We start from the raw sequence: 15,483 nt of genomic DNA, 5'->3' as shown, positions 1-15,483 counted from the left end.
GCATATACTTGGCTTCAGCGTGCTTCCAAATTGCACTGGAAAACGACTCTAGCCGGTTCCAGTGGTTTAAGGGTTAAGTGAATATAATTTCAGTTATGCTTGCTAACGTTTTTGGAGCTATAGTCCTAGTTTTTTTTTCTTCTTTTTTCGTATAATATTTGAGTTCATATGAATAGTAAACCATCTCTAACTAACGTTAGGTAACTTATGTTTTGGAGTATATCAGTAATTAGCTTGTTACATATTTTAGTCCATTATTTTTTAATTTTGGCATAATATAGTACCTGCAGGGGGGCTTGCACCCTGCCTGGGGTTTGTTTCCTGCCTTGTGCCCTGTGTTGGCTGGGATTGGCTCCAGCAGACCCCTGTGACCCTTGGATAATGGATGGATGGATAATATAGTACATGATGTGATAAACTACAACACTTTTCCTTCAGAGAGTGATGATTAAAACATTTTTTTCTGTCTGCAAAATAATTCTTGTGTATTCCTGCAACCTCTATTTCCTCTGAGCTTCTCTTCTCAGCAGCTGGGAACATTGTCTTATTGTGATAGTCACACTAGTATGAAACATCTGATTATTTTCAAATTCATGTTTCACTGGTTATTTTAATTTGATAATTATTAATTTTAATCGTGTTAATGCAGAGACATCAGGGTGACATTCAAAGGCGGACAGATGTGAGCAGATGAGGTAAGACATGCACTGGAGCCCAGAACAGGATGTGCAACCACAGGTCGCAGGCATCAAAATAGTCAGGCATGAAATAATCGTGACTAATCAAAAATAAAAATTGAACGATTAGTCGATTTCTAAAATCATTAGTTGCAGCCCTAGTCAAGATCAGTGACTCTTTCTTCACCAAGAGATGCCCCCGGACCCCACGAACCTGCCCAGCACACAGTCCATGCAAGCACTGAACACAGTAGGAACGAGAGCACACCCCTGATGAACCCTAGAATCAAATGGTAAAAACGCAGAGGTTATGCCTCCACTCTGCACAGTACCAGGGTACAGGCCGGTCATGATATCCAACAACTTCAGGGGGATCCCACAAAGTCGCAAGATGTCCCACAGTGCAGCTCGATCAACTGAGTTGAACAATTTATGAAAATCGACATAGAAACTCTGCCGATATTCACATTAATTGTGGTATACCAATGACTTAATATCATTTATTCTTACAAAATTTAAGAAAGACATGTTATGGGAGAGGGTAATTTGCTTTGAACATTTTCTGGTGGAATTTTGACATTTTTTATAATACTGCATTTAGCATTCAAAGCTGAAAGCTGGCTACAAAACCGATTTTGAGGTCAGAGCCTTAGTAATTATTCAAGCTGAAAATAAGGGTGCAGCAGGCTTTAGGACAAGGATGAGCCAAAGAAACACCTTGAAGTGCTTAGTGTGACTCCAAGGTCAGATGGGACAGATAAACTTTAATTGTGTTACCTTGTGTGCATTACTCCCTGAAATCTATCACAGGTGCTAAACAAACTTTGGTTAAATAGTAGTGTATACATACACAATGAGTTCTTATCATATGCTAAAGACAGTCATGTTCGGCTGATTGCCATGCATGAGTGTGGGGTGTGTACAGCGAAGCACCCTGTGACTGACTGGTGTTCAGTCCAGAGGTAATTCTTGCCAGTAGCTGCTGAGATAGTCTTCTGCCCTAATGCAAGCCTGAGCTGGAAGAAGGGCGGCACAGCGATCTATTCCACACAACCCCAGCAACCTGGGCTCCTTTCCCGGCCAAAACAAAGCTGTGTGGACTTTGTACAAGCTGCCCATGTTCACATGGATTTTGTTAAAATTGGCAGAGTTAACATCCACATTCCAAAAATGTACATTATCTTGATTGTTGGCACTTGGCAAAATAGGAGTATAGACTTGTGTGTAATCATGCCTTGAATTGGACAATATAGAAGCATAGACTAATATGCACACACAGTAGTCAGATAAAAAGTGATTAGAATGTTGAAATCACAAAGCATCACTGAAAAGTGTAGTATCAAAATGGATTGTTCATTCAGGTGGGAGATGGTAGATCTACAGTAACAATTACATCATCTGTGTCAGTTACATGTTTATAGTTTGGTGAAAGAAAATAGTTAGAAAGGGATTATTTGCAATAATGTAAAGTGACTGAATTTCTTTTGAAAGGGGAACCCTATGGCAAACATTAATATATCACTTCAGGAGGCATACTGAGATGTCATCTATGGGTGCTATTAGCATCAAAGTAGACCTGCTGTTGTCACTCATGAACCACCTATAACAAAAGAAACACGGAAAGGAAAGGAAAAAAAAAACAAATCAATGAGCTCATCAGAAAGTATCAAGACGACACAACAATTGAAGCTGCCCAGGTACTGGTGAGATGCTGCTGCAAAAGAGCTAGATGGAATTCTGCTGAAAAGGGATCATTAAACGTTTAGAAAGGTGGCAAAAGCATATCACAAGGATAAATCAGTTTTCATATCTGAAAAGTTAAAAAAAAAACAGTTAAAGGCATTTGCTATTTACGTTTCTGTGTGTTTTTCACTATTGATGATCCTAATACAACATTTTTGGTCAGTTTTTCAATTTTCCATAACATTTCACTTCCTAATTTCCTTTCAGCATTCCTAACATCCTTTTTAACTGCTGCAATCACATGTTTATAAACCCTATGGTTAGCCCTCAAGTTATTTGTCTTTAGATAGCTCTTTTTGGTTTACAGTTAGCTCCTGTTTCATTCACTGCACCTTTTTATTAAACTTCCCATAGTTCCTAAACTTCAGGGTGAACTCACCCTGTATTATACGTTGCATAATTCTAAGCCTACATTCAAAAAAGAGATCTGGACAAATTGCCACTTTACTGTTTTACGTTTCTATTATTCTCAAGTAAAGTTTTTTTTGTAGTGCCTTTCACGGCAGAGATGCTAGACAACAGAGCCAAATAAGGCATGCAGAAGGCTTCATATCTACTGTACTTGTGTAAATGCAAATAGGCAAAAAGAAAAGCATACAAATGCATGAATTTCCCTCTGTATGCTTAAAGATACATATTTTTTTCTGACTAAAGCCTAATAAACTTGTATCTGTTATAGATTTAGACATTTTCTATCATAAAGTTAATAATTATACACTTTTAAGGATCAGGATATATGATTACTTCATTATAAACAAAGACGTACTTTATTCAAGTAAAGCCACTGGTGGAACTAATAACTAATAAAATTATTTAGCATTTTTTTTACTGCCACAGTGCAGATAGATTAAGTAACTAGCTCAGGATCACACAGAAAGTTAAGAGCAGGAATTGAACCAACAGCTTTGTGAATTACAGTCCAGCCTGTACGCCTGACTGTCTGTCTAAAAAGTGCAATAAAGGCACTAATGAAGGAATACCCAGAAACAAAAAGCTAAAGTCAGGTTAGAGCAAGTATTTCAGACATTATGTTCAGCAGATTCAGAGACAATGTGGCATAATGACTAGAGACTTCAACTGTATACACAAGGTTTTCAGTTGAGTCCTCACCTCTGTTTCACCTTTACCCGCTGGTATATGAATTTCAAAAATATCAAAGCAATTCTGTATTAAAAAAAGCTTTAAAAGCACTGAAGAATGTGATTTCCTTCTGAATTAAAAATTAAACAAAAATGAATTGTCAAATATATTTAACAGTAGACTGCATGTGTTTTCTTAAATGTTTGAGGTGCTCCATTAAGAATTGCCCTGGGTACTCACTAGGGGGCACTCTAAGCAGAAGTTTGGGAGTGCTGCATGATTTCTTCACAAACAAACAAACTACCATAAATTAAAAACAGTGTATGCATTTGGAGTTTGGGTGAAGCCAGTCAAAACAAAGGCAGGTACAGAGATGGGCCACCATGATGAAAAAATGCAAGTGAAAATGGGTTATTTAAAATCCCATTTCACAATGGGCAAGATGGATTTTCCATCTGCTGTACAGGAACATTTTACTCAAGGATCTAACATTTTCATTCACTGTTATTTAACTCTTTGTAGTCTGCCATTAAATCCCACTGGACTGTATGCTTGAAACTGTCTAGACTCAAAAATTAACCAATCAATCTTTATTACATACAGTATGGCTTTTTTTCCCCAAATAAAAACCATCAAAAATTAGACAAGCGTAGCTGAACAGAGTAATTGTCCATAAGTTGCTGCTTGTCCACCCATTACTAACCGTTACATTTGGCTTTAATAATGATAAAGCAACTAAGAAAGCACTGTAAGACCAGAAATTCCCTGTTGTACACCCATTTTCAGGGGACATATTAAACATTACAAATAAACACTAAAAAAATACATTTAAAAAATGAAAACATATTCATCCAGAACACAAGTCAAATGCTTCCTAGTATGGTTGCAAAAAAAAAAAAGCACTCTGAGCAACGTTTGAAATATGCTTTCTGGCAATGAATACACCTTTTCCATATTTATTTTCTGAGCTGACTCACAATTCAGAATGTGCATATAACTCCAAGATGCAAGTGTATCAGTAAAATGTTACATGCTTTCAGATTGGTTGAAATGGTCAATAAGCATTTGATTTCAGAGATGTGGAAAGATCCTAATAGTGCCAGCCCGGCTCAGCTCTATGCTTGCACTGTCTGCTTTGGGATTTGCGTGCAGGTGCTTTAAATCACACTCAGGTCTAGGTCTGCAGTGTCAACAGGACATGGTGCTTTCTTTGAATGAATGCAATACATTCCTTTAAAGATTAAAGCTACCAGAGATGGTGAATACCCTTTGAGTAATAAGTGTTCACTCACCGAAATCTAACAACCACAAAACAGCTACTGTAATAATATTTATGTTGGCACAGCAGCCCCTGGAAATTTAGATTATTTGTCACAGCTGTCTTCATTGTTTGAATGCAGAACTACAATATTATTTATCATTTGTTTTTAAATGCACTTGACAGTAGCTGGCATATGCTTACTTTTGTACTGCATAGGCACCAGCATGAACATGAAACACACAGTTGTATTTTAGAGACTGCACAGCCCTTTCTGCCTTCATATCTAAAATGACATTTTGAACGACACTGCAATCTGAGCTGAACATGATTGAGACATGAATGTGCTAGACTAATACACTGTTTGATTCATTTAAAATATTTACATTTTTTGTAAGCTGCTCTGCAATCTATGGACTACATAAAATAAAGTGGAGATAAAAAGCATTCTGGGCCAGTAAGGACAATTACAATCAAAAAAGTTTGACAGAATTTAGATACAATATAGTAGAGCAGTGTAAAGTAGAATGTGGGTGAGGAGAGTAGATTGCAGTTAAAAGGACAGGACAGCCAAATAATGCCGACGACCGCACAGATGAGCAGAGTTGAACAGATTAAAGAACAGTCTAGAAGAGAAGATTTCACCAAGATGAGGAGAAAAGACTACAGATGAGTTTGGCACTACAGAGCAGATTAAAGTACAAAAGAGTACAGCAGAACGGAGCAGAGCTGACTGCAGAACAGAATTGCAGAGTTCAGTGGAGCACAAGAGAGTGTACAGTAGAGTATAAAAAAGTAGAACTTAGCAGGGCAAAGTAAACCACAGCAGAGAAGAATGGAGTAAAGCAGAGTAGGGAACAGACTATTGAAGGCAACAGTACTCATTTTTGAATAGCATAGCTGAGGTGTGCTCAGTTGAGATAAGCTAAAAGGACCTGTACTAGCAGAACAGAGTAGAGGATGAAGTACAATAGAGTACAGTAGAGGAAGTGTAGAGCAGCATCCTCTGCTCTGCTCCAGTAGGCTCAACTCTACGCAGAGTACAATAAAACAAAAAACAGTAGGTTACTGAATATAAGGCTAAGAAGAAAAGAGCAGAAGAATGGACTTGAGTGAAGAGCAGCTTACAGTGGCAAATGAACTCAACAGAGCACAGTACAGTAAAATATTAGTAATGCAGGGTGGAGAAGAACAGGGAACAGCAGAACTCATTAAAGAAAATAGTAGATGCACCGAAAAGAGCACATTATAGTAGAATACAGAGGAGGAGAGCTCAACAGGGCAGTGCACAGTAGAGTACAGAAAATAAAAGCAACGCTTAGCTGAGCAGAGTTCGGCAGCAAAGTATAGCGCAGGGTCCTCTACTCTACTCTGCCTCACTCTGTTCCCCTCCAAGCACAGTGAAACAATAAAACAGATCATAACAGGCTACAGAAGAGTATAGTGAGATGAGCAGATTAGCCTTGATTTAAGCATAAAGAAGCAGATTACAGCTGAGAAAAGAAGAGTAAAGCTCAGAACAGAAGACCACTGTAAAGTACAGCACAGGGGAGTAGATGAGAGTACAGAATTAAAACAGTAGAAAGAATGTGATTTGATTGAGCAAACAATAATCGAGTAGATCAAAAATGAGCAGAGAAGGGTACAGCAGAGCATAGCAGAGAATTGCAAAGTAGGTTTAGAGTAGAGCAAAGCAAAGTGAACTGGAGTTCAGAAAAGTGAAGCAGAACAGGGTAGATTATAGAGTAGTAGTCAGTCTTTTACAGAGAATTTTATTTGGTTATGCATGTTATTTTTATTATCCAGAAAACTTTTTTTCTCAGCAGGGTGCATTTTAACGGTATATTAATACAATGATCACACAAGTGATAAAGCATGCAAATGAATTTAAGTTTTAAGAGAAATTCGAAATGCCTGGATAACACATGTGTTTTACAACTAAATGCACAAGTACAAAGCTGACAATAAAACTGAACCCTACAAATTAATAATTGCATAACAGATACTCATAAATCCACATCTTTTTAAACTAACATGAAATTTAAAAAAAATAATAATTTTGTGAAGGAATTTAAGATAGGTATATAATACTATAAGGAGTCATTCTTTTAATATTTAAAATTCATTAGAGAGTTTCATTTTGTGAAGGATTTTAGAAAATGTGCATGATACTATTAATATTAACATTCCTTCAGGATTCAAAATTAATCTAGTTAAGCACTTAATTATCATATTTTAAAACTGTAAGGCAGACTTGTTTTAAGATTTTTAAAAACTCTGGGACAATGAAGTTAGAACATTGGCACATCTGAAGTATTAAAACACCAGCATCCTTCTAAAGGAAGTACCTTTGAAATATGGTGTTAATTTACTGTGACTTCTGTATAACAAACATTTCTGTCTTCATGTGGAACAGCATAAAAGTGTAATTACAGATCATGCTAAATGTTATGGGCAGTATATTTTCTTACAAACAGTTTTGTATTTCCCCCCACAATCATATTTGCAATAAAATTATTTGAAGCCATCATCAACACCTAGTTATTATTATATTACAGCAAAATGTATTTATTTGAAAGCCATATTCATTAATTGCTGTCTTATATTAATCTACTCCTATAAATGATGCAAAGGTTACAAAATGCCAAAATATTTAAAATTACACAGAAGCCATGGACTGAAAACCTTTCTACCGTAAGACTAATCTGTAAGTTAAATTACCAAACATATTTGTTGTCACTATTTTCTTGAGGACAGTAAAACATTTCATAACATTTGATGGTTCACTTAGTAGCAAATTTGGATAAATATTACACATGAAACATTACTTATTACTTGAGATTTGAATCAATCATTTTTACCATGAGGATAGATAGTGCTTATCTGAAAAGGGTAGAACAGGATGCAAATAACTGCAAGTAACATGAGTTACTAGTTTAAACTTGGTGAAGGCTTCCAGTGCACTGATTCTGCAATTTACAATATTTAAAAATCCTACAAGTTAACATCTAAACTATATCCAGTAAATTTACATACATTAACATAGCATATATTACATGAACTCTTTATAACCTTGGTGGAGGTGAAGAAGCTTGCAAGTGGATAAATGGATGCTCACAAAAATATGCACACAGTACATATTAATTTTTTTAGATTACAATTTCACACTTCCTTCATGCAGATGTACATACTTTTTATAAGCTCCTAGTTACTTACATGGGGTATATAAGCTATATATATTACTGCTTTTTCCATTAAGAGTCTACACATATAGGCGTAACGCAGGGGCCAACTGTGATGAAAAAACACTCTATTTAATAGGCACCCTTGTTCAAATAAGCATATTATATATAATATAAACACAAAAACATATATATGTATGTTTACGTGTACGCAAGTTATATATACCAAGACATGCGTGATGAAAATGATTATTTGTAATGTCTGCTTTATTTTTTGAACTAATAATACTACATTTTATTTATATAGCGCCTTTCCTATGCTCAAGGCGCTCAGACCAACATTTTCTCAATAATATTACTTAGATCTAGCTGAATCATCTAACACCAAGTCTACAAACTATTAAGCGGATCAACTTGCGGTTCACATTTTCATATGTAAAATTCTTTAGGCAGCACAGTACGGAAACTTTCGCTTAGGTCTGTATATATGCATACGATTATAGACAGACATTTGAAGAATGACTAATCACAGACTGATGGATGCATACTGAGACAACGCTGTGGATTCCCTCCTACTCCATTCAGCGTTCAATTCTGAAGCGGGAGGAGGATCCTACGGCAGTCCACACGTGTATTTCCGCAACTATCGGGCAACTGCCTGCTCACTGCACTCTGCCGTACTGACAGCGGTAAGCAACATTACATTGTGACCGCCGGTTTTTACAAACTGCCGCGAGCACATCTGTCTTCTTGAGAGCTCGTTAAGAACGTGGGTAAAACGGCAGATATAGAAGCGGATTTGGATGACAACACCGAAGTCGGCGGCAAGTGAGCCTAGCGCCCGCTCCGTGCAGCCGGCTGCATCGCAAGCACGTTCGGGTCGCAGCCTGATACACCCGACGCTGTGTGGCAGCGCCGCGGGAATCTGGAGAGAGACACGGGATAAAAAGCGTAGTTTCGCCGTACCTGATGCAGAAGGTCTCCTCGGCGTGCGGCGAATATTGTGCTACTCTGTGTTTCAGAGGTTCCCACCTCAGGAGGACCACACAGCTCCTTGGAAGCCAACCTTCCCTCTCTAATCCCTACTCGAATGTGATGACACACACTAACCCCAACCATCTGTTGAAACACGTCCTCAAGCACTCAGCACAGTGGCTATAAACTATCCAATCCAATCACGGAGGCTGCTGGGTGGCTCTTAAAAACCAGGAGGCTGGGACAAGGACAAAAAAAAATACTATAGGTTTGAGAACTCTGAGCACGGTAACTTGAGAGTGTGAGGGAGAGTGTGTGTGTGCGAGGAGGGGGTGGGTTTGGTGGTCGGGGGGAGTGATAGCTATAAAAAGAAGAAAGGGAGGTGGTGCCAAGGAGAGTACAGAGAGGGATTGGATTATGCCTGCTGACCAGTTGTGTTACTTTTCACAACTCCCTGTAATTCCCTGGACCCCTGGGACCTTCCTGGTGGCATGCATTTAGTAGAAGCTGCACATTCGCATGAACCGTATTTTTAACTCTTCCACCTGCTGCTATTACCGCAACACTGGACTGTTTAAGCAAAAAGGCAATAGGCATTTAATTTTACTAAAGTGGGCAGTTTACAACAAATTGCTGTAGTTTAAAATCTTCTCTTTATACTGCAGTCTTATTAATATAAACATTTTTTTTCTACAAATCATAATTAGCTTCCGTGAATTATTGAAATTATTTATCTATTTGCCAGTTTTCTTAACCTGCTTTTACCTTTACAGGGTCACAGGGAGTGGGAGGACTTGATAGGGTAGGGACATCAGCTCATCACAGTGTATGTTAAATCTCACTTTAGAGTAAATGATTAGGTAAACGTGCATAACTTTGGATTGTGAATGCAAGTACCTAGAGAGGACCTCTGTGAATTTGGGGTGAACCAGGTTAAAAATAAGACCAGGTGTCCAGAGGTGGCATAGCCTCTGCTTATCAATCCATTCATTCATTATTGTACCTGCTTAATCTCGTTCAGATTTGTGGGGGCTAAAGCATTACTGTGCACAAGGCAATAATTAAGGGGTAACAGTCAGTAGCAGGAGACACTCATGCACACACACAGCCTTTATTTAAAAAAATATGAGTGTACTGGAAAGTGTCAGTTATAGCACCTTCCTAAAACAATGTTTTCTGTTTATTATATAAATATTTAATTCCCTTTAAAGTCAATTTTTTAACTGGCCATGTTAAACCCACATAAACAAAAACAATACAGTATGGCTGAGCAGCTAAGGTGCTGAACTGTAAATGCTGAAGCTGACAATTCAAAACTCTACCAATGACTCATTTCACTCAATCTGCCAGTGCTCCAGTCTCCTTGGGTAAGCATATGTGAACATCAATAAATATGTGAAAGACTTTAGTAATAAATCTTTCGCATGACCGGGTTATGCCAAGTAGCTAAACTGATCGCTATCCTATAGCTATACAATATACATCAGAAATCACCAATAACTGGGAGATTTTCAAAACCAGTTTTATGGCTCTTTTCTTCTACTATATTTCTTTTAACATATAATCATAATAAAGAAAGATAAAAGTCATTTAGTGCACAATGGCATCTGGAAGTAACCAAATCACAGAAAAGCAAACTCCAGATGAGCAGTGGCACGGGAAAGTTACACATTCTCGGCATTTGATAGTTTATGTTTTACTTTTGTGTGGGACCAACCTTCTTTATAACCCCAAAACATTCCACAGATCTGCTTTGATGCTGCCCCCATAAAGGCTCCCTACCTTGGGCCCATTTTAATAGCTTTTGAAAAAGAAAATGTACATGGCACACAAATGTTCCTCATTCATGGTGAAAACAACATAAAAAAGTACATTTCTTGTATTAATCTTATTAAATTGTGTCTTATTAATCTTATTAATGCATATAATGAAACACACAATGTGAGGTAGGCCTGGTTATCTGTTAATTCAGTTTTATTTTATCCAGTTTTTATCTTATATAGTTCTTCATGTCACCAGTTGCTTTCAAAAGCAAATAGTGACCGCCCAGTAGAAAAAAATAAAAGAAAAGTAGACAGAGGTTTTAACCACAAAATACTTTTAGAAAGTGACACAAAGTAATGGTGATAGAATACCAATGTTGTGTTTTTGTGTGCTCAGATGTTTTGCCAAAAATTCTTTAACAGAGATCAATAGCCCTTTGAAACTATGTTTCCCTGTGTGGATAGCGCTTTGAGTACTGAGAAAAGCGCTATATAAATGTAATGAATTATTATTATTATTATGTTTGATTGTGTGTCCAGATTTAGCAAACAAGATAATGCAGAAAGGCTATGTCAGTGATGTGAGAATGAGTTAAGGGTAGCCATTTACATATATTTAAAATGTCACTGAACTGATTATAATTATAGTGTTGGATTCAGTGGATTCAGAAAATGGATGGATGCATTACATAAAATATAATTATATATAATTGCACTGTTCTGCTAAACTAAACAGAATTTTCCAGTAGGCAACAGACAAATCACTTCAGGCCAAATAAAGCCCTTCTGCCATATACAACTCCCTTTAGGAAGTTAAAAGGAACAATCACATTCACACTTACTGCATCCCTCAAAAGCCACCCAATTCACTGTCATGTTAGAAGCTTCTAAGTGGTTACATTTGAAATGTACCCGAGTCTATTTGTAACAGCTAAGTGACCAGAGTGTGATCAAAGAGGAAGCACAATGTAAATGAAGCACAGCACTTAACTGATGAAATTGCCGAGCAGTATACTCATCCTAATTAGGCTACCACATTTAAGAGCTGCAGCACATCATGCATGTCTGTCAAACGGGAAACTTTGTACAGTAACTTTTAGACTACTCAGAATGTGTCAATTCTACCACAACTGTATTTTAGGCTTCTTATGCCTTACGTATTTCATAAAACACCTTGAGACATTGGTAGAAAACAACAACACACCTTCCTTGCACTTTAATATAAAATATATGAGATATTATGATTGAAAACAAAAGTACACTACTGTGTAAGTCCACACATTACAATATTTAATACCAGTATAACACAAATTGAAAGCTTCTAGACACCAGCACATTCAAAACTGAATTTACTGCTTCTCCTTTGATATTCATCGTTACTGCAAAGGCAAGGAGGAAAATTGATATATTACAGGCCTTCATCCTGGTTCATTTTATAGCAATAAATTTCCAAATTATGACTTCTGTACAAATATACGTTGGCTCAGCAACCTGGTCAGGAATACTGTAAAAGGAGCCGCAAGGGAAAAGTAAAGACTTCTTTCATTCTAACTTTTCATAAGACACAAGAGGGGACTGTCATGGAGTCAAAGCAACATTCAAAATGAGAATCACTTAATTTTAAAATAAAGGAAAATCAGACTTTCTTGCAATATGGTGAAGCATTCAAGGTGTTAGGTTTGTCAATCTAAGGTTGAAATCATTTTGGTAATGTTTTGTGTTTTTAATCTTGTTTGCTAAATATCAGGATTGTTTTCACCCAACCAGGTAAATATTTCTTAGAATAATGTATGTCCATGAAAGTAACAAATTTAACACATGAGATATAGTACTCTCTATGACTGTTATTAAAAGAAACTCATTAACACATTCCAAAGAAAAATGTCATAATGAGTTTGTATATATTGTTAACGAGGGCATGTTTGTGAGTGGGCCCAGTGATGGACTGAAGCCTTGTTCAGGATTCTTTCCAGCCATGAATCCAGTGCTGCCAACATAATATATATATATTATAATTGTCCAATTGTGAGACAGTGCAGAGGTGTGCATGAATGTGCCCTGTGATTCACTAATCCTATGCCTACTGCTGCTAAGGCTGTGGATCTCCCAACTCTGAATAGTCAAAAGGAAATACATATAATATAATGACAGATTGATTTAAAAGGTTATGTTATCCATCCAGCTATTCATTCTCAAATACAGACTGCTTAATCTAAATCATGGTCATGATGAGCCTGTTGCTTTATATTATATTATATTATACTAGGGAGCTTTACCCCCTGCTCGCCAACCCCCAGGCCTGTGCTACGCGCTAACCTGTTTGTGGTTCTGCCGCTCACGTATGGTGATGTGGATGTACAATTTAAACAGATTTTTATTTTCATGGGAATTGTTACATATGCATAATAGAACTAACTACTTTACATTACAGCGAGTAATTAACCCTATTAAAAAATAGTAAAACATAAAAATTTGAAAGTAAATTATGATTATGTGTTTGGACTTTAATTGTGACAACATAACGTATAACTTCCTGTATTTGAATTTCGTCTCTTTCTTGAACTTTTTCGAATGTTTGGCTCTGAGATTGGTTAATTGTCTTTGCAGAAGCTATTCTAATGGGAAACTGTTAACGTTTTAATACAAATGGCATATCAAGATCTCCTTTGTTGTCTAATATTATCTGTGGAAGATATACTTACATTACCTTTCTTGGATACATCCTTCTTTCTACAGTAATTTGTGCGGTGGAAGACTGGACGGTGTTAATGGTTGTAGACATTCTTCAGGATATTGTCAGTTGATGTTTTCATCTTCCACAAGATCACCACCAACTGCTTTAGCATAGTCTATTGATTCACATTTAACCAATTTGCTGTGCAACTGATCAACATTTGTGGTGTTAATTTGTTTGACTTCGTTGTTTCTCGGTACTAGGATTGCCCGTGTACTCATTTTTTCTGTTGATAAACGTTCGTGATGAAATTGTTTAATAAACTTTGGACATAACATGTCTTCTTTGATTGGGAACTTAAGGTGAGGAAAATGTTAAAATTTTTAAGAGCTGAGAGAGCAGGAACTGTGTCTGTTAAAAACATTCACACGAATGAGAGGTGAGAGTGCCATGTGCGTAGTTGAATATGGTTGAGAGGATGGCGTGACTTGAAACAATTTAATGGCCAAAGTCTCGTCTTGCAGGACTTGAAAAAATCTCTTAAAAAAAGCCTTGTCTTGTCTCAGGATTTTTTAATATAATAGAGAGATTATATTATATTATATCTTCTTATACAATATGCTACCGTAGCTGTCTGTTTGTCTGTCCAGGATTTTAAATCACTTGTACCTCACAAACCGTTTGACCTATTGACCTGAAATTTGTACACATATACTATGTGACGTGTACTGTCCGCTTTTGGGGTGATGATTGACCTCCAAGGTTATTCCTCTTTTTATTTTTATTTTATTGTAGAATCAATTCTTAGCAGTGGCCAGCAGGGCGGCCATGCAGCGCATGCGTACGGGCGCCATTCTCATCCTTACCACCTTCGCCGTCACTTCCCCTACCTCTTCATATCTTAAATCATTCTTGAGGCAGATTGAAGACTTAAGTGCCAGCTTAAGTGAAAAATGAAGGAAAACGTACAAAGTAATTGCAACACAAACACTGACTTAATCACTTTTAATGCAAAAAGATGCTGATGAAAGAAGAGAAGAACTGTGCCACTAGGGTGTAGAAAAGAAGAGCGACACAGGAAGCAGCAAGCGCATCGACCTCTAAGCAAACGAATGCTAAATGTACAGAGAAAGAGTATGAAAACTATGAATGCTCAAGTCAAGTATATTCATGCACTGCACCATTACTGGCTATAGGAGAAGAAACACAAGTCCAAAATAAATGTTGAAGTATTAACTTGGTTGCCCCTTTTAATAATTGCGTTGGCAAGGCAACAAAATAAACAAACACATGGTGAAGCAGTTCAAAAAAAAAACAATGAGCAGATTGAAAGACCTCCACAATACAGGTTGGTAGCGATGAAGAACAGTCGAGACTCATGCTGGAGTTCTATCCAGTGGTCTGCTCTTTCCCATTTGAGACGCCACCTCCTGGGGACATGTCAGTCTCAGTCCTCACTATAGAAGGAGGGAGAAAGCTGTGGGATTAAAAAGAGATGATACCATCAGTTACAGTGCCACCTATACTGTATTGCTGGTTTCCTCTTATGTTAATTAGCTTCAAACTACTCTTTTTTCCTGTGTGTTTAAACAAAACTGTATCTTTATGTACATTCATTCTGTATTTAGTAATTTGTAAAATTTATACTTGCATTTTATCAGAGCATCGAAGCACTCGGCTTCTGTAAAAATAACTATGAAAAAATAAACTTCACTGAATTATATTATTGCTTGGTTATTATTATAAGTAGTATGAAAATTAATACCATTGATGTGTTTCCATTACAGAGTTGTAAGTAACCAGAATATTCCCAGCACTATTGACAAAACCAGCCCATCATACTTATGCTCACTGGACAAACTAACCTAATCTCTGCCTGTTTGCAAAATAGGTGAAAATTGGTCTTTACAGAGAAAACTCAAGTAAACATCAGAATCAAATGTAATAGCTCAGAGTTATGAGGCAGCTGACCCAAGCAGTGACTTATAGTGATGCCCATTATACAGGGTGGTCCAGGGAAATGGGAAATTTTGGAACAAGGTGCTGGTGACCTTGGGGCATCAGCAGTTGTTTGGGACCAATGTGACCTCATTTAGAACCCCTTCCCATTAGTTATAATGGAGCAGTGGAG

At 37.1% G+C, this 15,483-nt stretch overlaps 1 protein-coding gene across 2 annotated transcripts in view; it reads right to left on the bottom strand.

Moving 5' to 3' along the window:
- sulf1 (sulfatase 1) overlaps positions 1–9,219 on the bottom strand; it is a 133,958-nt gene extending 124,739 nt beyond the window's left edge. For both annotated transcript variants that reach the window (XM_039754621.1, XM_039754620.1), the window contains exon 1: positions 8,907–9,219. The gene's annotated coding sequence lies outside the window, so the exon portion shown is untranslated. The remainder of the gene's footprint in view (positions 1–8,906) is intronic.
- Between the last annotated feature and the right edge of the window lie 6,264 nt (positions 9,220–15,483).

The sequence above is a fragment of the Polypterus senegalus genome, chromosome 5, assembly GCF_016835505.1.
Source record: "Polypterus senegalus isolate Bchr_013 chromosome 5, ASM1683550v1, whole genome shotgun sequence".
Classification (NCBI taxonomy): Eukaryota; Metazoa; Chordata; class Cladistia; order Polypteriformes; family Polypteridae; genus Polypterus; species Polypterus senegalus.
This window is presented reverse-complemented; position numbering and strand designations above follow the sequence as displayed.